The 23,404-nt window shown below is 46.3% G+C and overlaps 1 protein-coding gene across 7 annotated transcripts in view; it reads left to right on the top strand.

Moving 5' to 3' along the window:
* The window catches only part of LOC142662235 (guanylate-binding protein 2-like), a 160,195-nt gene that overhangs the window by 106,603 nt on the left and 30,188 nt on the right, over nt 1-23,404 (top strand). The window contains exon 5 of one of the 7 annotated variants that reach the window (XM_075840341.1): nt 13,057-13,179. The exons of the other annotated variants lie outside the window; for them this stretch is intronic. The gene's annotated coding sequence lies outside the window, so the exon portion shown is untranslated. The remainder of the gene's footprint in view (nt 1-13,056; nt 13,180-23,404) is intronic. 7 annotated transcript variants of the gene reach the window in all.

Here is a 23,404-nt window from a genome sequence, read left to right as displayed (position 1 = left end):
GGCTCTGGTGGATGATTTTTCCATTAACCGGTAGCAGAGTTACACAACTGGAAAAAAAAATCCCCATCATGTAACTCTGCTACCTGTCAATTGAAAAGTCATCAACCACAGGGTCTCCCTCTTGACTTTCATTGTTCTCAGCCTTTTGGTTTGTCCTGCTGCTGCTGCCGTGATGAGCAAATGTTATACCCAAGTTAGGAAAAGTAACATAAAGACGACATAACCTGATCCATAATATCTGTGATATCCAGACAGTCTAGAGGTCTAGAGATCCTCAGTGAGAATGTGCGCTTCTTATTTGTAGAAGGATCTGGCCGTGATTTGATGTGTTTATGCGGGATATTGGGCGTGGTTAGGGGCATGGCTTAAAACGTTCCTCTTTTCCGAATTAAAAAGTTGGGAGGTATGCTGTTAGGGTATACGGATGTCCTATAGGAGGGTCCCTCACTTGAGACCCCTTTTATGGGCTATGCGCTACGGAACCGGGGCTTTGACAAGCCTGTCCTGTCCATGTATTGCATCATCACCCATTCATTGGAATAGTTACCATGTAGTATAAGGGTGTACTCACAAGTGCAGTCATTTCTTGCCGTGAATACACCCTTATATTTCTAGATAGCCACAGCGTCCATCAGCAATACTCTGAAGCAAAACCAGCGGTGATCAACTGATCACCGGTATGACTGCAGGATCAGACTACAGTTGGTTTGTTGTCTGTTACCATGGAGATGCATACGTCTGCGTAGGAGCTGGAGACACAAACCAGTAGGCATTTTTTAATCCAATCATGTTGCAAAGTTGCTTTATTTTTCATTTTAAAGTGATTGGTACAATAAGAATAAAAATAAATATTGGTTGTGAAGGTGTACATGGAGGCACATGAGGTTTCTGCTCTGTCACACTCCAGACTCTGAGGAGTATTCTAATGATAGAATTATCTTTGTTAAATTTTTAATACAATTTTATTAGAGAACATAATATAATTATCATTTGAATTTTAATATCATGAAATGTTTTATCCCAAAAATTTACTTACCTGGTGCCAATGCCATCTCCATTTTACCCGATGAACGCATTATTTTACACACCGCTATCAGTACTGTGTGTGTAGAGACCATGTATAAAGTACGAGCATTATGGATATATATAGGTATACCTGCTTTATTATACATTATCTCAACATTGTGCAAATAGAAAAGCTACTCGATTCTCACCAATACAGCCTGCTTGTCCTTCCACGACCAACAGATGGCACCTCTTCTCCATGAATATAACCATCACCCTCTAGTGACGCCTTGTCAGTACGTTGTTGACCGCCAACTGATGATGTGGTGTCTGCGATGTGTGTAGAAGTAGTATAGCATACTAAGCTGTGACATGTACATGTATGATATCGATGATTACACTAACTAAACTTTTAAAAAACTTTTGCCATATAGTAACATATCAGAAGTTTTGATCGGTGGGGTCCGAGCACTGAGACCCTCACCAATCATTTAATCAAAGTGGCAGAAGCGTTCACGTGAGTATTAAAATGGTTTTAAAATGAACCTAAATCCATTTCCCATGAATTTTGTTTAGAGTAAAAGCCGCCCCTCAGGCTTTGCAGACCTATGATAAAACTGAAATTTCCCTCATCCGCATATCAGACAATGGGGCTGAAATACACAAAGGTCATGTACCATAGAGGAAGCCCATGCTACTTCGGGGAAGGGACCAACCCTTGGAGCCGCTCTGGTTAGTCCCTTCTCTTTTGCTATTAAGAAGCAAGAATCTGTGCAGGACCCCTCCAGAAAAATCACATTGTTTGCAAAAAGGGGTTGGGGAGTTGTCCCAAGGGTCATACATGGGCAAGCAAGCACCAGTCCCTCCTGTCCTGGATGGCAAAAACCATCACCCTAGTGGAGTGCCCATTTCAATCTTTGCTATGAGGTCCCCTCTCTCTATTATCTTATATGTTGGAAATCAGCAAAACAAATATTGACAGATTTGATCACCGTGTGACCTTTGCAGTTTTTGGATGGTTTTAACATCCAATTACAATGCCGAAAAATAATCTTGGGCTCCTCCAATGGGTTGTTAAAGAGGATCTATCATGAATACAGATCTGTTTGTATCAGGACTTCTATTAATGTTATTTAATTCACTGAGTGGCCCCTCCGATATGCAGCCATTCAGGAGGGTGTACTGTGTTTACCACTGCATCCCTTACAGATGATTGCCCCAGAGGGAATTACATGGGCCACTCCATGGCACCTTTACAAGGAAGGGCAACTTGAAGAGTTTAGTAGTTGTACTTTTATTACAAAATTCAGTAGATGGCTTCATTTAAAGATGACCCGTCCACCCTTCTGACATGTTTGTTTTAGTAAATTTTGTGTTGGGCAGTTCCTCTGTTATTCCTCCTGGAAATGTATGAATAAATTGTCAACTGGGTGTTACCAGTTGGGGGGATGTCCATACACATGAGTCTGACACTGTCCAATCAGTGTTGATAGTGCCAGATTGTGTAGGGACACACCCCTTTGACAAGGGGATCGAAAACACCCTGTTATTATTTGTATACATTTCCAGGAAGAATAACAGAGGAACGGCACAATGCACGGAGGGATGCTCCCGAATTGTTCTTGAACGGGGAATACAAGTTTTTACTAAAACAGACATGTTAAGAGAGCTGGCAGGTCCTCTAGAAATTCTGTCTGTGTGATAGACCCTCCGTTATTCCCAAAGCTGCCCTGCCTATCCTGCGGTTACCATGTTTGTATCCTCATAATTCTGATCCATCAGGCGCCTAATATGCACTATAAGAGCAGAATTAGAAAATGGGCATGTTAGCTGAGAGCAAAATCCAGCATGACTTTCGGCACTAGGCTCAATGGTTTTGAATAGGTGCCCAGTCTCTATTTTCTCTCGTTGAAGCTGCATGGAAAACATTTATCATTTGGTTTTCCTACCCAAAAGATCTGATTTTGGGACCACCAAGCGGTGCCCTCTCTCTTTTAAAAAAAAAATAAGACATTAATGTGAGAATGCTGTAAAGTTAAACATCTTGTGGGTGAACCTTGTGATTCCGAGACACAAATTTGAATGATGGACAACAACGTACAAGGCGAAGAACCACAGATCTGAGGGCCACACCAAAGTCTTTTTTCCTCATAGCATAGACCAAGGGGTTTGCGAAGGAATTCATGTGTGAGAAAAGCACAGCCAGTCGAATAAGAGAGATTGGGAGGCTGCAAGACTGGCATAAGAGTCTGAGGCTGTTAATTGTGTTGAGTGGAATCCAACATAAGCAGAAAATGCCCACCAGGAGCAGAAGAGTCCATGCCATGTTGACTTCCCACTTCTTAGAAGACCTCAGGTGCCCTCGAACCACTCTGAAGATGTCACCATAAATGGCCAACATGACGAGTAAGGGCAGCAGAGTACATCCAAAAAACACAAAGTAGACAAGGTACTCGGGAGTAAACACGGCAGTGAGGGAACAGCAGCCTAGATGGTTACCGGGGGTACTACTATTGATAGTGAGTTCTTTGTGGCTGAAATAGACCTTGGAAAGGTCTCTTTGTTGGAAAGGTGCTGGATAAATCACGATGGACCTCTCAAAAGCAACGACAGATCTTTCAGAAGCAGTTTGAGATTTATTGCTGCCCACATATTGCTGGAACTGGTTCCACCCCATCATTGGAGAGAAGCCAATGAGACAGGAAAAGAATAGGCACACGAGAACTGCCAGGACTAACCGTCGATTCGTCACACACACCATGTAGCTGTAAGAGAGAAGTCAAGCGTCAGTTTGAGGACTCATCAGTTCGAAATAATTACATAAAATATATACACAGTCGAGTCACATTATTATGGACCACCAGGTAATATACAGAGTAAGGCCTCATGCACACGACCGTATTTTTTCCCACCCGTAAATACTGGCGTAAATACGGGTCCGGTGTCACACGTATTCCACCCGTTTTGCACCAGTATTTACGAACCCGTGCCCGTAAATATGGGTCCGGTGTCACCCATATTCCACCCGTATTTACGGGCACGTTTTTGGCGGCAAAATAGCACTGCACTAATCGGCAGCCCCTTCTCTCTATCAGTGCAGGATAGAGAGAAGGGACAGCCTTTTCTGTAATAAAAGTTAAAGAAATTCATACTTACCCGGCCGTTGTCTTGGTGACGCGTCCCTCTCTTCACATCCAGCCCGACATCCCTGGATGACGCGGCAGTCCATGTGACCGCTGCAGCCTGTGATTGACCTGTGATTGGCTGCAGCGGTCACATGGCCTGAAACGTCATCCAGGACGTCGGGCCGGATGTCGAGAGGGACGCGTCACCAAGGCAACGGGCGGGAGACCGGACTGGAGGAAGCAGGAAGTTCTCGGTAAGTATGAAAGTCTTTTATTTTTATTTTTTACAGGTTTATACTGATCGGTAGTCACTGTCCAGGGTGCTGAAAGAGTTACTGCCGATCAGTTAACTCTTTCAGCTCCCTGGACAGTGACTATTTACTGACGTCGCTTAGCAACGCTGCCGTAATGACGGGTGCACACATGTAGCCACCCGTCATTACGAGAGCTCCATAGACTTCTATGGACTGTCCGTGCCGTTATTACGGCCTGAAATAGGACATGTTCTATCTTTTTCAACGGCACGGGCACCTTCCCGTGAGAAAACGGGAAGGCACCCGTCGCCAATAGAAGTCTATGAGCCCGTTATTACGGGTCGTAATTACGACCCGTAATAACGGGAGTTTTTACGGTCGTGTGCATGAGGCCTAACCGCCGTGTGCAGCACGGACAGCAGCTAGACGGGCTGGGAGTGACTCAATGAGGTGCTGGTAGGTTGTCTCCGGTATCTGGAGCCATGCTGACTGCACTACATCCCACATTTGCTGGAGGGTTCGTGGGGGAGAATCCATAGAGCGAACAAGACAATCGAGGTTGTCCCACAGATGCTCAATTGGGTTCAAGTCTGGCGAATTAGGGGGCCTGGGAAGTACTTGGAAGTCTTGGTCGATGGGTTTATACTGAAATTGGTTCAGAGAGCATTCCACATGGACGAATGGGCCCAGAGAATACCATGAAAAAATTCCCCAGACGATAACACTGTCGCCACCAGCTTGTGTTCTACAGGGCAATGGTTGCAGGGTGTTTGTTCTCTGATATTTCTCGCCTGACACTCCAACGTCCATCCGTTCGATGAAGCAGAAAACTGGACTCATCGGAGAAGGTAACCCTTTCCTTTGCCAATCATCGTTGGTCCAATTCCGATACTGCCGTTTCAAATTGAAGCCTTTTTTTCTGAAGCACCTTTGTTACATAGGAGCAGTGACCATCTGTCTGCTTCGAAGCCCCATACGCAGTAGCGTTCGCCCAACTGTTTTTTTAGACACACGTCTGGTAGGCCCCTGGTTGATTTTCACAGTGAGCTGCTCCACTGTAGCGTGTCGTTCGACCCTCGCGCACCTTCGTAGCCGACGTTCACCTCTCACACCAATGGCACGTGGTGCTCCGGAGTCGGTTATTCCCAATGGTGTCATTGGTCCACTCACGATACACTTTCACCACAGCAGCATGCGAACAGGTCACAAACTGCGCTGTGTGAGAAATACTGCCACCCTTGGCCTGAAAGTTAATAGTCAGCCCTTTTTTGCAACTCTGTTAAATTTCCCCTTTTACCCATGGCAACAATGAGTGATATGTGTTCAGACAGCCTATTGCACACCTTATATACCCACCAAGCCGGCCCCCGACACATCACTTCCTTCATGGGCTACGCGCTGCTGACGTCAAAAGTAGGAGGTGGTCATAATAATGGGACTCGACTGTGTAGTATTTGTGAAGAAAAAAATAACAAAAGCAACTATCAACCACCGAATACTAAGCATGTAGTTGAAACTTACATAATGAGTGTATAGAAGGATATTGAGATTTTCAAAGATGCATGGTGTTCTGGTACTTTCCCCCCCCCCCTCCCCGAAATAACATTTCCAAGGCCAAGAGAGAGGCTGGTCTATAATGAAGACCTGGTGACAAAACCAGCCGATAAGGGTGGAGTGGTCGTCGTTATGGACAAGACTATGTATATACAGGAAATATGGAGACAATTGGCGGATGAGTGTGTTACTGTTTACCTAAAATACACAAAAAATTTACAGCACCCCATAGTGCCTGGGAGGGATTCTCTATTTAGCCACACTGCCATGTTCTTGGACAAAGTCCTGAGGGAATTTGCAGTAAGTGTACCATCGTATATACGAGACATCTCTGACTTTCTATTTAAGTTCAGGGTATTGGAGATCTCGCAGGGTGATATACTTACCTCATTTGGCGTAAGCTTGTACACCCCAATCAATCACAATAAGGGATTGTCGAGTTTGACCAAGGTATTGCCACAGACCAATTCTTCAGAAGACTATAGACAATTTATCTTGGACCTACTGGAATTAATTTTGACATGTAATTATTTCATGTTTGATCAATTCTATAAATAGATAAGGGGGGACCGCAATGGGATCTAATGTGACCCCCAACTTACGCTAATTTAGTGGTCGTCGTTATGGACAAGACTATGTATATACAGGAAATATGGAGACAATTGGCGGATGAGTGTGTGTATAAAAATTGCCCAATCACCCTAAGTGGCAAATCTTGAAACATATGAGAATATTGATAGATAATGCGTTTGCCAGGGACATTATTGATAAAAATGTACATAATTATCTGATACCCTGACATCCTGCTACACCTCTTCTTTACTGTTTACCTAAAATACACAAAAAATTTACAGCACCCCATAGTGCCTGGGAGGGATTCTCTATTTAGCCACACTGCCATGTTCTTGGACAAAGTCCTGAGGGAATTTGCAGTAAGTGTACCATCGTATATACGAGACATCTCTGACTTTCTATTTAAGTTCAGGGTATTGGAGATCTCGCAGGGTGATATACTTACCTCATTTGGCGTAAGCTTGTACACCCCAATCAATCACAATAAGGGATTGTCGAGTTTGACCAAGGTATTGCCACAGACCAATTCTTCAGAAGACTATAGACAATTTATCTTGGACCTACTGGAATTAATTTTGACATGTAATTATTTCATGTTTGATCAATTCTATAAATAGATAAGGGGGGACCGCAATGGGATCTAATGTGACCCCCAACTTACGCTAATTTAGTGGTCGTCGTTATGGACAAGACTATGTATATACAGGAAATATGGAGACAATTGGCGGATGAGTGTGTGTATAAAAATTGCCCAATCACCCTAAGTGGCAAATCTTGAAACATATGAGAATATTGATAGATAATGCGTTTGCCAGGGACATTATTGATAAAAATGTACATAATTATCTGATACCCTGACATCCTGCTACACCTCTTCTTTACTGTTTACCTAAAATACACAAAAAATTTACAGCACCCCATAGTGCCCGGGAGGGATTCTCTATTTAGCCACACTGCCATGTTCTTGGACAAAGTCCTGAGGGAATTTGCAGTAAGTGTACCATCGTATATACGAGACATCTCTGACTTTCTATTTAAGTTCAGGGTATTGGAGATCCCGCAGGATGATATACTTACCTCATTTGGCGTAAGCTTGTACACCCCAATCAACCACAATAAGGGATTGTTGAGTGTGACCAAGGTATTGCCACAGACCAATTCTTCAGAAGACTATAGACAATTTATCTTGGACCTACTGGAGTTAATTTTGATATGTAATTATTTCATGTTTGATCAATTCTATAAATAGATAAGGTGGGACCGCAATGGGATCTAATGTGACCCCCAACTTACGCTAATTTAGTGATGGCGTATTTGGAAGACGTGTCTGTGTCCCACCATTTCTCACGTGTTGAAATGGTGGAGATACATAGATGACATTTTCCTCATCTGGACAGGCAGCATGGACAATCTGACTACATTTTTCAATTTCTTCAATACCATTGGAAGTGATACCTCGTGATATATACTGGCAATTTGTTTCTTATTTAAGTTTGTATTAATGAGGTTTTATTAATGAACTTTCTACATAATTGTTGAGACAATGGTGACTGTAAATTCTCACTAGTAAGCTTACTCGTGTTCCTGCCTGTTTTATGAATTTATGGTCAGAATAACATTATGGACACTACCTTTAGGGTTCTGGTTTCTATTCTAGCCTTACATTACAGTTTATGTCCAGTTGCTAGGGAAACTATGTCTTGTGCTTGTCCGGTTACCATGGGAGACCACATGTTTCCACACTGCGCACGTTAGTGGGTGAGGTTGGAATAGTGGTCCTGCTAGTTTGGGAGTCCGCTTCGGTCACGTTGGGAGTCATTGGGTGGTTTATAGAACTACCCGGACGACGACATGGGGACCGGGTAAGGGGATTGGTTACCATGATGTGGTGGCACTTCCCCTTAACCAGGGACAAATAAGTAAGCTGGATCACTAGATTATACTTTAACCACTCAACCCATGACATTGTTGTGGAGTATATTTCTACAACTCATGATGTTTTGTTGGTACATATCTCTATAACCCATGACATTGTGTTGGAGTATTCTCTACAACCCATGACATTGTGGGAGTATATCTCTACAACCCATGATATTGTGGGGGAGTATATCTCTACAACCCATGACATTGTGGTGGAGTAGATCTCTACAACCCATGACATTGTGGTGGAGTATATCTCTACAACCCATGACATTGTGGTGGAGTATATCTCTACAACCCATGACATTGTGGTGAAGTAGATCTCTACAACCCGTGACATTGTGGTGGAGTATATCTCTACAACCCTTGACATTGTGGTGGAGTATATCTCTACAACCCTTGACATTGTGGTGGAGTATATCTCTACAAGCCTCTGGATGGGCTTGTAGAGGTCACGATGTAGAGTCACGATGATGTCGTGACTAGATGAGATACAATGTAATAACATGAGAGCCACTGGACATTTAAAGGCGTTATCCGGGGACTAAAAATTTATATTCTTAGGTGAAAAGAAGTCGCTTACTAATGTACTTTAATTTAAAATTCGTTACTAATTTGTGCAGTTCAAACCCAGTGAATTGTTCCCAGAAGTCCTATAGCTTTTCTAATATTGATGACGCGTTGACACGGCTACACATGACTGAGGGCTTGCTTCCTGTGCTGTTCCTGTCGGTGTGTTATCAAGCGCATGGCCGCAAGGGGCTGTTACATTGCCTATTGCTGGAGTCCCCGAGCAGAGCGTCAGCTAGCGCTTTGCTCGGGACTCCAGCACTGCTCCCGACGTCACTGTCCATATATGGTCAGTGACGTCAGGGGTTTCCTATCACTGAGTATAAGCTAATTCTCTGCCTGGGGACTCCAGCACTCCTGCCAATGTCACTGTCCATATATGTGACTACGATATTGATTCCGTCAAAACGACGGAACCCTTCCACAATGGTGACAAACTGAAACCATTTGCATCGGATCCATCACCATTGAAATCAATGGTGATGCAAACGGAAACCTATGGTTTCTGTTTGTTTCAGTTTGGAATCCGTTCATGGGTTCCCCTGACGGAAAGCTCAGACAGAACCATGAATGGAGTCCCGATGCAGATGTGAACGAAGCCTTAGTGAGTTAAGGATCAGTTATTTTCTATATCCAAGTGCACTATGCCTTTTAGGGACTGATATTTAGGATTCCTCCTCAGGTCCTTCCTATTACACTTTCTGTTTTCTCTTGGAACTTTTTCTTTATTTACCTCTGTATGTTTTATCTATATATTTTGTGATTCAATAAACTTTATTTGAGATATTGTGTACAATTTGGTACTTCTTTTTTCTTTCGTTCTATATTCATTGATGGCATATTTTAGCCATATGCCATCTATTTTTGTGCTGGGGCAACCAGTTTTAGCTATTATGATCGGCCGTTATTGACAGGGTAATGTGTAGTTTGTATCAATGGCTCTGGTTGCATACACCAGGGACATTATCTGCTTTAGCTACTGGGGTGGTCCCATTGATGGACCTTCTCGAGTGGCTTAACATGCCCATATAGAGCACTTAACTGTGCGGACAACTCCATTAATGTTTAGCGATACTTTTTAAAAACAATATATTAAAGGGGTTGTCTGGTTTACAAAACTCATCTTCAAATAACTTATTAGGGAACTCTGAGTAAATAGAGAGGAGGTCGTCTTTTTAGAAAGCTCATCTTTAAGCTAGTCAAGAAAGTCTAACAAGAGGTTCTACCGCTCTGGAGGTCCAGACAAGTCTGTGCATTACAGAGGCTAATAGGCAGTAGTATACTACGCTATTCCATCCTGAGGGATCCCACAAAAAACTTATACCATGCGTTATACGGTTTTTTATTACATGGGAGCCTATGTGTGATGGATGCCACTGTATGGCATACTGTAGCGTCCATGGCCACGAGCCGTCCGGTTTACTTATCTCCCGACGCCCACAGCCATGGATCTGAGAGCACTGGTCCCCATCTCCTTCCTAGGAGACGCCGGCGCTCACTTCCACTCCGGTCTGCTGTGTCCCATAGGGTGCGTGCGCACGCTCGTGCCCGCTCTTAAAGGGCCAGCGCGCGCACATGAAAACAATCATCATCATGAACTCACATGATTTCCTGGACTATAAGAAGGCATCTGCCTCTGCCCTTCTGATCCTTGCCTGAGCGTTGTTTGTCAAATCCTAGTTTGTCTAAGCAAATGGTCTCCTAGTGTTTTCTGTTTCCTGTATTCCTGTATCCTGTGCTATCCTGGTCAAGTGCCATGCTGTGCTGTAGTCATGTTGTGCTGTATCTACGCCTGTCCTGCTGCTCCACGCTTGACGTCTACCCGCTGCCTAGTCCCAGCCAATCCTGCCTTGCTACTGTCCGAACTGCCACAGGTACCTTATACGAACTGTGGACTGTGACCTGCGCCCTGTTGGCCTGCTGCCATACCGCCAAGGCGGTACGGCCCAGTGAGTACACGAACCCAACGTGACACATCCTTCACATGTATACATGAAACGTATACCTTGGGGAGCTTTTCCATGACTGGAAACTTCGGGAAGAGCATAAAGTAGCGCTCTGGCCAGGGATTCCGCACCTAGAGGGAGCACCTGACGTCACTTTCCATATATAGTCAGTGATGTCAGGGACTTTTAACTATGGAGTTCCTGACCAGAGCATCTGTATCTCTTTGGCCGCGGACTATGCGGTTGGAGAAGCCCCTGATATTACTGTCCATATATGGATAGTGACGTCAGGGGCTTCTCCACTCCCGGAATCTCAAGCCAGAGTGCTTCCAACGCTCTGGACAGGGACTACATCATTTAAAGTCCCATATATGGACAGTGACCTCAGGGGCTTCCCCGGGCTCAGCACTTAAAGTAGCTATGTGCCAGGGAAGTTTGGGCGATGTATACCACTGTATGCCTATACAGTGGGATACGTCGGTGCCTTCCTGATGTGAACAGGGAGGACATTCTATTATCAGCTTATTGTTGTGGTACCTTTCTAGCAAAAATTGGATTTTCAAATGTGGACAACCAATTTAAGGAATAGCTTAGATATTATTCCTAATATAGTGATTATTGAAATTCCTCCAATAAGTTGCTGGACCAATTCATAATGCTGCTAGATAAAGTGGAAGTGATTACCTGTTTGGAAGCCTGATCTTTAGATGGGCATTGATGGCAATGAGCAGAAGGAGCAGAATGGAGAACTGTGTGGTAACCAGCGGGAAGCAGGTGATGAATATACAGGTGTAAAAGCAGAGAATGTATTCCATGCTCAGTACGATGGAGAATGGAATCGCCAGAGCTCCAACACCGATGTCTGCAGCCGCCAAACTGACAATCAGAAAGTTGGTCTCCGTCCTCAGCTCCTTATGCAGGTAGACCGTGGCACAAACCAACAGGTTCAAAGTAACAATGCTCAAAGCCAGTACAATCTCCAGGAACATGAAGGGGATGTTATCGTCCATGGTCTGTAAAATGGATAGTCAGTCAGCAGGAGCAGATGTCACTGTATACCAAAGGTAGGCTATCTTTTTTTTGGATGGCGTGCCGATAAAAAAAATCAATGATGAAGTACTCCGTGTGCCGTGCAAACATGAAAGTCATATAACACAAACTGTTACCATGTATGTTCCATAAACCAATTAAACAGTTAATTCAACTTAAATTACAGTGTGACCCTTGTCCCTGACTTTCTTTGCAAAGATGATTAACCTTTGGTGCATCCGAGGCTACTCAACAGCATTTGGGAAGAGACCGTGGCTACTGAACACCAGCTACAGGGGTGCACATAGGAGAGACCGTGGCCAAAGAACAGGGGGGACTAGGGGGAACTGTACACTGTAGAGAAAGCGACTACTGAACACCAGCTAGGAGGGTGCACATAGGATAGGCCGCGGCTACTGAACACCAGCTGGGGGGGGGGTGCACACAGACAGTGGCTACTGAACACAGCTTGGGGAACTGCACACGGGAGAGAGCGACTACTGAACACCAGCTTGGGGGGGGGGGGGGTGCACATAGAGGAGACCGTGGCTACTAAACACCAGTGTGAGGGGGGATCATAAAGGAGAGCTGCCAACTTTTTCTAACTCTTATATAGAGCGGTTATTGACCTCTGTCCTTGCGGTGCTGATCACAACAGGAGACTAGTGCTTCATTATGCGATTGGGGACGCTGACCACCAGGAGCGAGAGCAGGGCTTCATTGTGTGCTTGGCAAGTGTTCATCAGCGGCAAATACAATGAAGCACTGCCCTCTCACTTGGTGATCAGCGCCACCAAGCGCATAATGAAGCGCCACCACGCACTTATCGGTGCTGGACACCAGGAGAGGGAAGTGTGCCAGAAACCCAGCATGTCGACTGTGGCAATGGTGCCACAGTTTGCTGACCCGCACCATATTGATTTCAATGGATTTTCAGACCAGAGACCCAGCAGATCATCCACCATCTCCAGACTAAGTTCTCTTTGCTGTAGTCTCAGACGGTTGCTGTTCTCGCACAGTCACCATTACACTGCTGCTTCTTGCAGCCACTAACTCCTGTTCCTTTCTTTCCCACTGTAGGCAACGGGCCGGGCACCAGACCCCAAATACTCTGTACTCTTACATGTACAGTGATGCAAGTGACGGTGGTGACAAGTTCAATTTAGACCTTCTGTAGCAGTGCAGCATAGATTGTTTGTAAATGTAAGAAAACATTGTCAGAAAATGTTGAGGGGGAATTCCTGGGAAGGCCCTTACCCCCACCGCCCAGGGGGTGGAGGCCCCATGTCAATAGCCCAGTTTGCCCTCCCTATCATCCAACCAAATGGCTGAAGAGTGGCCTATTTTATCAACTCATTGATGACTGCTAAGGGGGACTGCATTTTACCTGCATTGTCTATTTGGAGTCTGAGGTAGTATGAAATCCTCCACATTTCTTCAGAGGATCAGTCTCTGTTGCTCTGCCTCTCTTCTATGCAGCATAGGCGAGACACCGAGCAGCTCTGCTTTTTCAGATTGGCTCCTGTGTATAAACACAAGCCCTGCAGAAGCTCACTATATGCTAGCCAGCATTTCATTGTGACATTTGTGCTTCATAGCTGCAGCATTAAACAAAAGCGAATAAATACAAATACAATAAATGTACAAATACATTAATAAATATAAAACCACATAAATGTAAAAATAAATAAATATCTAAACACATCAATGTACAAATACAATAAATATACAAACACATAAATGTGCAAGTACCATAAGGGGATGTTCACACGGAGTATTTTGCCGAGTTTTTTGACGCGGTAACTGCGTCGCAAAACTCGGCAAAAACGGCCCGAGAACGCCTCCCATTGATTTCAATGGGAGGCGTCGGCGTCTTTTTCCTGCGAGCAGTAAAACTGCCTCGCGGGAAAAAGAAGCGACATGCCCTATCTTCGGGCGCTTCCGCCTCTGACCTCCCATTGACTTCAATGGGAGGCAGAGAAAGCGTATTTCGCGCTGTTTTATGCCCGCGGCGCTCAATGGCCGCGGGCGAAAAACGGCGCGAAAATCGCCGCGAAAATCGGCGTGCAGGGAGAGGAAAATCTGCCTCAAAGTTCCAAACTGAATTTTGAGGCAGATATTCCTCCCCCAAAATACTCCGTGTGAACATAGCCTAAGGCTATGTTCACACGGGGTCTTTTGCCGAGTTTTTTGACGCGGAAACCGCGTCGCAAAACTCGGCAGAAACGGCCCGAGAACGCCTCCCATTGATTTCAATGGGAGGCGTCGCCGTCTTTTTCCCGCGAGCAGTAAAACTGCCTCGCGGGAAAAAGAAGCGACATGCCCTATCTTCGGGCGCTTCCGCCTCCGACCTCCCATTGACTTCAATGGGAGGCAGGAGAAAGCGTGTTTTATGCCCGCGGCGCTCAATGGCCGCGGGCGAAAAACGGTGCGATAATTGCTGTTCACACTGAGTATTTTGGGGGAGGAATATCTGCCTCAAAATTCCGTTTGGAACTTTGAGGCAGATATTCCTCCCCCAAAATACTCCGTGTGAACATAGCCTTAGGGTGAGTTCACATGGAGTTTTTTGCAGGAGGAAAATCTGCCTCAAAATTCAGTTTGGAATTTTGAGGCAGATTTTCCTCTGTCTGCACGCCGATTTTTGCTGCGTTTTTCGCCCTCGGCCATTGAGCGTCGCGGGCATAAAACGCCGCGAAATACGCTTTCTCTTCCTCCCATTGATGTCAATGGGAGGTCAGAGGCGTAAACGCCAGAAGATAGTGCATGTCCCTTCTTTTTCCTGTGAACCGTTTTTTCCGCTCGCGGGAAAAAAACGCCTCCGCCTCCCATTGAAATTAATGGGAGGCATTTTCGGACGTTTTTTGGAGTGCTTTGCGGTGCGGTTTCCGTGTCAAAGAACTTAGTGTGAACTCCCCCTAAATGTACAAATACAATAAATATACAAACACATAAATATACAAACGCAAATGTACAAATACAATAAATGTAGAAATAGTGGCGGGGGAAGTGAAAACTGTATATAGGATCGGCTGTTAGGACGGGCTAAGTGCTTGTGTAAGGAGCTGTGGTTATAGGTTGCATATGAAGGCTTTAAGTGTTGAGTGGTGTGAAAGTGGTTAGAATATGCTTAAAAGATTACATTTTGTGTGGACTCCATCTTGTATGATTGGCATCCATTTTGGATTGTTGGAATCCATCTTGTGGCCTGAAGGAGCCATTTTGACATTAATAAGTCATGGTTGCTTTGAAGCGAATATATCTGTGCATATTGCCTGAAACAATTCCATGTTATTTGTTCTTGAGATGAATGTTTTTTATTTAGTCTCTCTAGTATGGAGAATACAGATGAATATTTACTTATTTTTGTGTGATAAGGGGCCGATCAACCTTGAAGCCTATAGAGAACGATCATGTTTACTATAGGGGGGGGGGGGGGGTTAGTCTGACTCCTAGTATCTATAGCGTGGTATATTTTGGGAACTTATGGTTTATATTTGAAACGCCTCCTGAGCCTATTATTAGTTCAGAACAAAACATATTGTCATTATATGCTATTGGTTAAATCAAATCCAAATTAACGTCATATTGTAAACATTGTAACCGATTGGCTGGAATCAAGCCGCTCCTACTGCGAAAGATATTATACTAATGGTTTGATGTCAGTGAAGGATTTTGAGCATACACAGCATGGTCTCTTGTGTCATCTTTTCTCTGATATATAGTTATATAATATAGTTCGGTCCAGAATTACTTGGACAGTAACACAAGTTTTGGTATTTTAGCTGTTTACCAAAACATATTGAATATACCGTTATATAATCAATATGGGCTTTAAGTTCAGACTCTCAGCTTTAATTTGAGGGTATTCACATCCTAATTTTAGGAAGGGTTTAGGAATTACAGCTCTTTAATATGGAGCTGCCTCTTTTTTCAAGGGACCAAATGTAATTGGACAATTATCTCAAAAGCTATTTAATGGGCTGCACGGGCTATTCTCTCGTTAATCCATCATCAATGAAGCAGGTAAAAGGTCTGGAGTTAATTCCAGGTATAGCATTTGCATTTGGAAGCTGTTGCTGTGAACCCACAACATGAGGTCAAAGAAACTCGGAATGCAAGTGAAACAGACCATCGTTAGGCTGAAAAAAATTAAGAAATCCATCAGAGAGCAGCACAAATGTTAGGAGTGGCCAAATCAACAGTTTTGGAAATTTTTGAAAAAAAAGAGCGCACTGGTGATCTCGTGAACTCCAAAAGTCCTGGATGTCCACAAAAGACAACAATGGTGGATGATCGCAGAATCCTTTCCATTGTGAAGAAAAACCCCTTCACAACATCTAAGTGAAGAACACTCTCCTGGAAGTAGGTGGATCAGTATCTAAGTCTAGATTAAAGAGAAGACTTCATGAGCGCAAATACAGAGGGTTCACCACAAGGTGCAAACCATTAATCAGCCTCAAAAATAGAAAGGCCAGATTAGACTTTGCCAAACAACATATAAAGAAGCAGCCCAGTTCTGGAACAGCATGAAACTAAAGAGGCTCTGTCACCAGATTTTGCAACCCCTATCTGCTATTGCAGCAGATCGGCGCTGCAATGTAGATTACAGATCGACTTACCTGCAAACGCTGATGCTGCTGCAGAATCAACTGTAGCCTCTGGTGCCGATGTGGCCGTCACGATGCAGGACCTGTGAGTGACGTCACAGATCTGCACTGTCAGAAGCTGGGCGTTCTGAAGAGAAGTGGATGATACTTCTCATCAGAACGCCCAGCTAGTGAAAGTATTAAAAACGCCCCGATGTACGCACATAATACACACCCACTTGGACTTTTACTTTTAAACACACCCACTTGGACTTTTGCAAGCCTCATTTGCATAACTACAAAAATGGTCATAACTTGGCCAAAAATGCTCGTTTTTTTAAAATAAAAACGTTACTGTAATCTACATTGCAGCGCCGATCTCCTGCAATAGCAGATAGGGGTTGCAAAATCTGGTGACAGAGCCTCTTAAGATCAACCTGTGCCAAAATAATGGGAGGAAGAAAGTATGGAGAAGGCTTGCAACGGCTCATGATCCAAAGCAGACCACATCCTCTGTAACACATGGTGGAGGCAGTGTGATGGCATGGTGGGGGCAGTGTGATGGCATGGTGGGGGCAGTGTGATGGTAGGGTGGGGCATTGTGATGGCATGGTGGGGCAGTGTGATGGCATGGTGGGGGCAGTGTGATGGCATGGTGGGGGCAGTGTGATGGCATGGTGGGGGCAGTGTGATGGCATGGTGTGGGCAGTGTGATGACATGGTGGGGGCAGTGTGATGACATGGTGGGGGCAGTGTGTTGACATGGTGCAGGCAGTGTGATGACATGGTGGGGGCATGTTGGAGGCAGTGTGATGGTATGGTGGGGGAAGTGTGATGGCATGGTGGAGGCAATATGATGGTATGGTAGGGGCAGTGTGATGGCATGGTGGAGGTGGTGTGATGGCATGGTGGGGGCAGTGTGATGGCATGGTGGGGGCAGTGTGATGGCATGGTGGAGGAGGTGTGATGGCATGGTGGAGGCAGTGTGATGGCATGGTGGGGGCAGTGTGATGGCATGGTGGGGGCATGTTGGAGGCAGTGTGATGGCATGGTGGGGGCAGTGTGATGGCATGGTGGGGGCATGTTGGAGGAGGTGTGATGGCATGGTGGAGGCAGTGTGATGGCATGGTGGGGGCAGTGTGATGGCATGGTGGAGGCAGTGTGATGGCGTTGTGGGGGCATGTTGGAGGCAGTGTGATGGCATGGTGGGGGCAGTGTGATGGCATGGTGGGGGCATGTTGGAGGCAGTGTGATGGCATGGTGGGGGCAGTGTGATGGCATGGTGGGGTCATGTTGGAGGCAGTGTGATGGCATGGTGGGGGCAGTGTGATGGCATGGTGGAGGCAGTGTGATGACATGGTGGAGGCAGTGTGATGACATGGTGGAGGCAGTGTGATGACATGGTGGGGGCAGTGGGATGACATGGTGGGGGCAGTGTGATGGTATGGTGGGGGAAGTGTGATGGCATGGTGGAGGCAATATGATGGCATGGTAGGGGCAGTGTGATGGCATGGTGGGGGTGGTGTGATGGCATGGTGGGGGCAGTGTGATGGCATGGTGGGGGCAGTGTGATGGCATGGTGGAGGAGGTGTGATGGCATGGTGGAGGCAGTGCGATGTCATTGTGGGGCAGTGTGATGGCATCGTGGAGGCAGTGTGATGGCGTGGTGGGGGCATGTTGGAGGCAGTGTGATGGCATGGTGGGGGCAGTGTGATGGCATGGTGGAGGCAGTGTGATGACATGGTGGAGGCAGTGTGATGACATGGTGGGGGCAGTGGGATGACATGGTGGGGGCAGTGTGATGGTATGGTGGGGGAAGTGTGATGGCATGGTGGAGGCAATATGATGGTATGGTAGGGGCAGTGTGATGGCATGGTGGAGGTGGTGTGATGGCATGGTGGGGGCAGTGTGATGGCATGGTGGGGGCAGTGTGATGGCATGGTGGAGGAGGTGTGATGGCATGGTGGAGGCAGTGTGATGGCATGGTGGGGGCAGTGTGATGGCATGGTGGGGGCATGTTGGAGGCAGTGTGATGGCATGGTGGGGGCAGTGTGATGGCATGGTGGGGGCATGTTGGAGGAGGTGTGATGGCATGGTGGAGGCAGTGTGATGGCATGGTGGGGGCAGTGTGATGGCATGGTGGAGGCAGTGTGATGGCGTTGTGGGGGCATGTTGGAGGCAGTGTGATGGCATGGTGGGGGCAGTGTGATGGCATGGTGGGGGCATGTTGGAGGCAGTGTGATGGCATGGTGGGGGCAGTGTGATGGCATGGTGGGGTCATGTTGGAGGCAGTGTGATGGCATGGTGGGGGCAGTGTGATGGCATGGTGGAGGCAGTGTGATGACATGGTGGAGGCAGTGTGATGACATGGTGGAGGCAGTGTGATGACATGGTGGGGGCAGTGGGATGACATGGTGGGGGCAGTGTGATGGTATGGTGGGGGAAGTGTGATGGCATGGTGGAGGCAATATGATGGCATGGTAGGGGCAGTGTGATGGCATGGTGGGGGTGGTGTGATGGCATGGTGGGGGCAGTGTGATGGCATGGTGGGGGCAGTGTGATGGCATGGTGGAGGAGGTGTGATGGCATGGTGGAGGCAGTGCGATGTCATGGTGGGGCAGTGTGATGGCATGGTGGAGGCAGTGTGATGGCGTGGTGGGGGCATGTTGGAGGCAGTGTGATGGCATGGTGGGGGCAGTGTGATGGCATGGTGGGGGCATGGTGGGGGCAGTGTGATGGCATGGTGGGGGCATGTTGGAGGAGGTGTGATGGCATGGTGGAGCCAGTGTGATGGCATGGTGGGGGCAGTGTGATGGCATGGTGGAGGCAGTGTGATGGCGTGGTGGGGGCATGTTGGAGGCAGTGTGATGGCATGGTGGGGGCAGTGTGATGGCATGGTGGGGGCATGTTGGAGGCAGTGTGATGGCATGGTGGGGGCAGTGTGATGGCATGGTGGGGGCATGTTGGAGGCAGTGTGATGGCATGGTGGGGGCAGTGTGATGGCATGGTGGAGGCAGTGTGATGACATGGTGGAGGCAGTGTGATGGCATGGTGGGGGCAGTGTGATGGCATGGTGGGGGCATGGTGGGGGCAGTGTGATGGCATGGTGGGGGCATGTTGGAGGAGGTGTGATGGCATGGTGGAGGCAGTGTGATGGCATGGTGGGGGCAGTGTGATGGCATGGTGGAGGCAGTGTGATGGCGTGGTGGGGGCATGTTGGAGGCAGTGTGATGGCATGGTGGGGGCAGTGTGATGGCATGGTGGGGGCATGTTGGAGGCAGTGTGATGGCATGGTGGGGGCAGTGTGATGGCATGGTGGGGACATGTTGGAGGCAGTGTGATGGCATGGTGGGGGCAGTGTGATGGCATGGTGGAGGCAGTGTGATGACATGGTGGAGGCAGTGTGATGGCGTGGTGGGGGCATGTTGGAGGCAGTGTGATGGCATGGTGGGGGAAGTGTGATGGCATGGTGGGGGCAGTGTGATGGCATGGTGGGGGCATGTTGGAGGCAGTGTGATGGCATGGTGGGGGCAGTGTGATGGCATGGTGGAGGCAGTGTGATGACATGGTGGAGGCAGTGTGATGACATGGTGGGGGCAGTGGGATGACATGGTGGGGGCAGTGTGATGTATGGTGGGGGAAGTGTGATGGCATGGTGGAGGCAATATGATGGCATGGTAGGGGCAGTGTGATAGCATGGTGGGGGTGGTGTGATGGCATGGTGGGGGCGGTGTGATGGCATGGTGGGGGCAGTGTGATGGCATGGTGGGGGCAGTGTGATGGCATGGTGGAGGAGGTGTGATGGCATGGTGGAGGCAGTGTGATTGCATGGTGGGGGCCGTGTGATGGCATGGCGGAGGCAGTGTGATGGCATGGTGGGGGCAGTGTGATGGCATGGTGGGGGCAGTGTGATGGCATGGTGGGGGCGGTGTGATGGCATGGTGGATGCAGTGTGATGGCATGGTGGGGGCAGTGTGATGGCAAGGGCATGCATGGCTGCCACAGACACTGGGTCACTAGTGTTTATTGATGATGTGACTGAAGACAGAAGCAGCCGGATGAATTCTGTAGTGTTCAGGTATTTACTTTCTGCTCAGATTCAACCACATGCAGCAAGGTTGATTGGACGTCGCTTCACAGGACAGATGGACAATGATCCAAAACATACTGCGAAAGCAACCCAGGAGTTTTATAAGGCAAAGAAGTGGAATACTCTGCAATGCCTGAGTCAATCACCAGATCTCAACCTGATCGTGCTGCATTTCACTTGCTTAAGACAAAACTTAAAGAGGCTCTGTCACCACATTATAAGTGCCCTATCTCCTACATAAGGAGATCGGCGCTATAATGTAGGTGACAGTAATGCTTTTTATTTAAAAAAAAACTATCTATTTTTACCACTTTATTAGCGTTTTTAGATTTATGCTAATGAGTTGCTTAATACCCAAGTGGTCGTATTTTTACTTTAGACCAAGTGGGCGTTGTACAGGGGAGTGTATGACGCTGACCAATCAGTGACCAATCAGCGTCATTCACTCCTCTCCATTCATTTACTCAGCGCATAGGGATCCTGTTAGATCCTTATGTGCTGTCTTATACTAACACATTAACAATACTGAAGTGTTTAGACAGTGAATAGACATTCCACGGGATGTCTATTCACAATCTCTGCACTTCGTTACTCTCTCTGTGGTAGTTACAGAATCTCGCGAGATTACGCGGTAAATGACAGGTTACAACGAGATCACGCTTCCTCTGCTGTAACTACCATAGAAACGGTAACGAAGTGCAGAGTTTGTGAATAGACATCCCGTGGAATGTCTATTCACTGTCTAAACACTTCAGTATTGTTAATGTGTTAGTATAAGACAGCACATAAGGATCTAACAGGATCCCTATGCGCTGACTAAATGAATGGAGAGGAGTGCATGATGCTGGTTGGTCAGCGTCATACACTCCCCTGTACAATGCCCACTTGGTCTAAAGTAAAAATACGCTCACTTGGGCATTAAGCAACTCATTAGCATAAATCTAAAATCGCTCCTAACGTGGTAAAAATAGATCGTTTTTCTAAATAAAAAGCACTTCTGTCACCTACATTATAGCGCCGATCTCCTTATGTAGGAGACAGAGCACTTATAATGTGGTGACAGAGCCTCTTTAAGGCAGAAAGAACCACAAACAAGCAACAACTGAAAACAGCTGCAGTAAAGGCCGGGCAAAGCATCACAAAGGAGGAAACCCAGCGTCTGGTGATGTCCATGGGTTCCGGACTTCAGGCCGTCATTGCCTGCAAAGGATTCTCTACAAAGTATTAAAAAAATTTTTGGCCATTTATGGTAATGTTAATTTGTCCAATTACTTTTAAAGGACAGGTGTCGCAAATTTTTTTTTTTTTTATATATATAAATTTGCTTTTAGTGTGTTATTAAAATAAATTTTATTTATTTGTGTTTTACTTTTTTCTTTTACTTCTCTATGGGGGCTGCCATTTTTTTTTCATCTCTGTATCTGTCGATTAACGACACATACAGAGATGGAATACGGCACATACATCCCCATAGAGAATGCGAACGGGAGCCGTTCCATTCACTATGGTGTACGCCGTCTGTGTGGGAACGGCGCATGCTCCAGTCCCACACAGTCCAAAAGGAAGGTCTTCGGCCGAGCGATACCCGGAGCCATTTTCATGTGGACCGGAAGCCGCGGCCGGACAGTAAGATGACGACTTCCGGTCGTGGCTTCCAGACATATGTTCAGAAACAAGGACTAGGAGCGGAGGGAGCGGACGGAGCAGAGGGAGAGGCGGCAGCGGCGGCAGGAGCAGGTAAGTTATGTTTGTGTATGTTCGTGTTTTACTGTGTGATTACCACTGTATGTAAGCCTACTACACTGTGCATTCGCTCAAAAAATGGAGGCACACAGTGTAGGAGGTTTGAACATTCAACCCCCTCCTTTCTCCTGGCACTAGCCAGGATAAAGGAGGGGGGATTGTGTGAGGACGCTAGAGCGAGTGTGTCTTCTCCAATTTTTCAGCATAAAGCAATGAGGTTGCTTTACCACATGCCAATGCTGCAATTTTGGGAATTGCTCCCTCTAGTGACCGGCACATGGAAATGTTATAAATTAGAATCTAATTTATAATATTTCCTGACTTGTGAAAATATTAAAAAAAATTAGAACAATGTGTAATCATGTATACACTAACTGTTTAACTAAAAAAAAAAAGAAAAAAAGTTTCTAGCGACACATTCCCTTTAAGACCCTGAAATGAGGAGGCTGTGGAGAAAAATGGCGGCAATTCCTAAACTTTTCACAGTATATTTTTGTTCAACCCCTTGAATTAAACCTGAAAGTCTAAACTTCAATTACATCTCCATTGTTTCATTTCAAATCCAATGTGGTGGCAGCAGAGCCCAAATCATGAAGAATGTGTCACTGTCCAAATAATTCTGGACCTAACTGTATATCGATCACTTATGATTTGGATCTGGATAAATCACTGGAGGGCGGGTATCGGTTGACATACCCAATAAAATTTCAGTCTAATATATTTTGGCCCATCATTGCGTCAACAAGTGGAGAGGCACTGGAGAAGTCTTGGAGGTGGACGTGTGTCCTTATGAAAATACACAATCCATACAAGACATTAACCACAAAGAGAGGAATTAAACAACCGCAACTCTCACCACTTTTTTTTTTTAAAGTAGGTGGAGGTTAGCGGAATTGCTTAGGGTCACCTGCTATACTCACTCCAGAAACTCACGTAGATTATAGCGGAAATCTAGACCAGTTCCTGTCTGGCATACATTTCATTCATATACAAATACAATACCACC

Source organism: Rhinoderma darwinii, chromosome 10 (genome assembly GCF_050947455.1).
Source record: "Rhinoderma darwinii isolate aRhiDar2 chromosome 10, aRhiDar2.hap1, whole genome shotgun sequence".
Taxonomy (NCBI): domain Eukaryota; kingdom Metazoa; phylum Chordata; class Amphibia; order Anura; family Rhinodermatidae; genus Rhinoderma; species Rhinoderma darwinii.
This window is presented reverse-complemented; position numbering and strand designations above follow the sequence as displayed.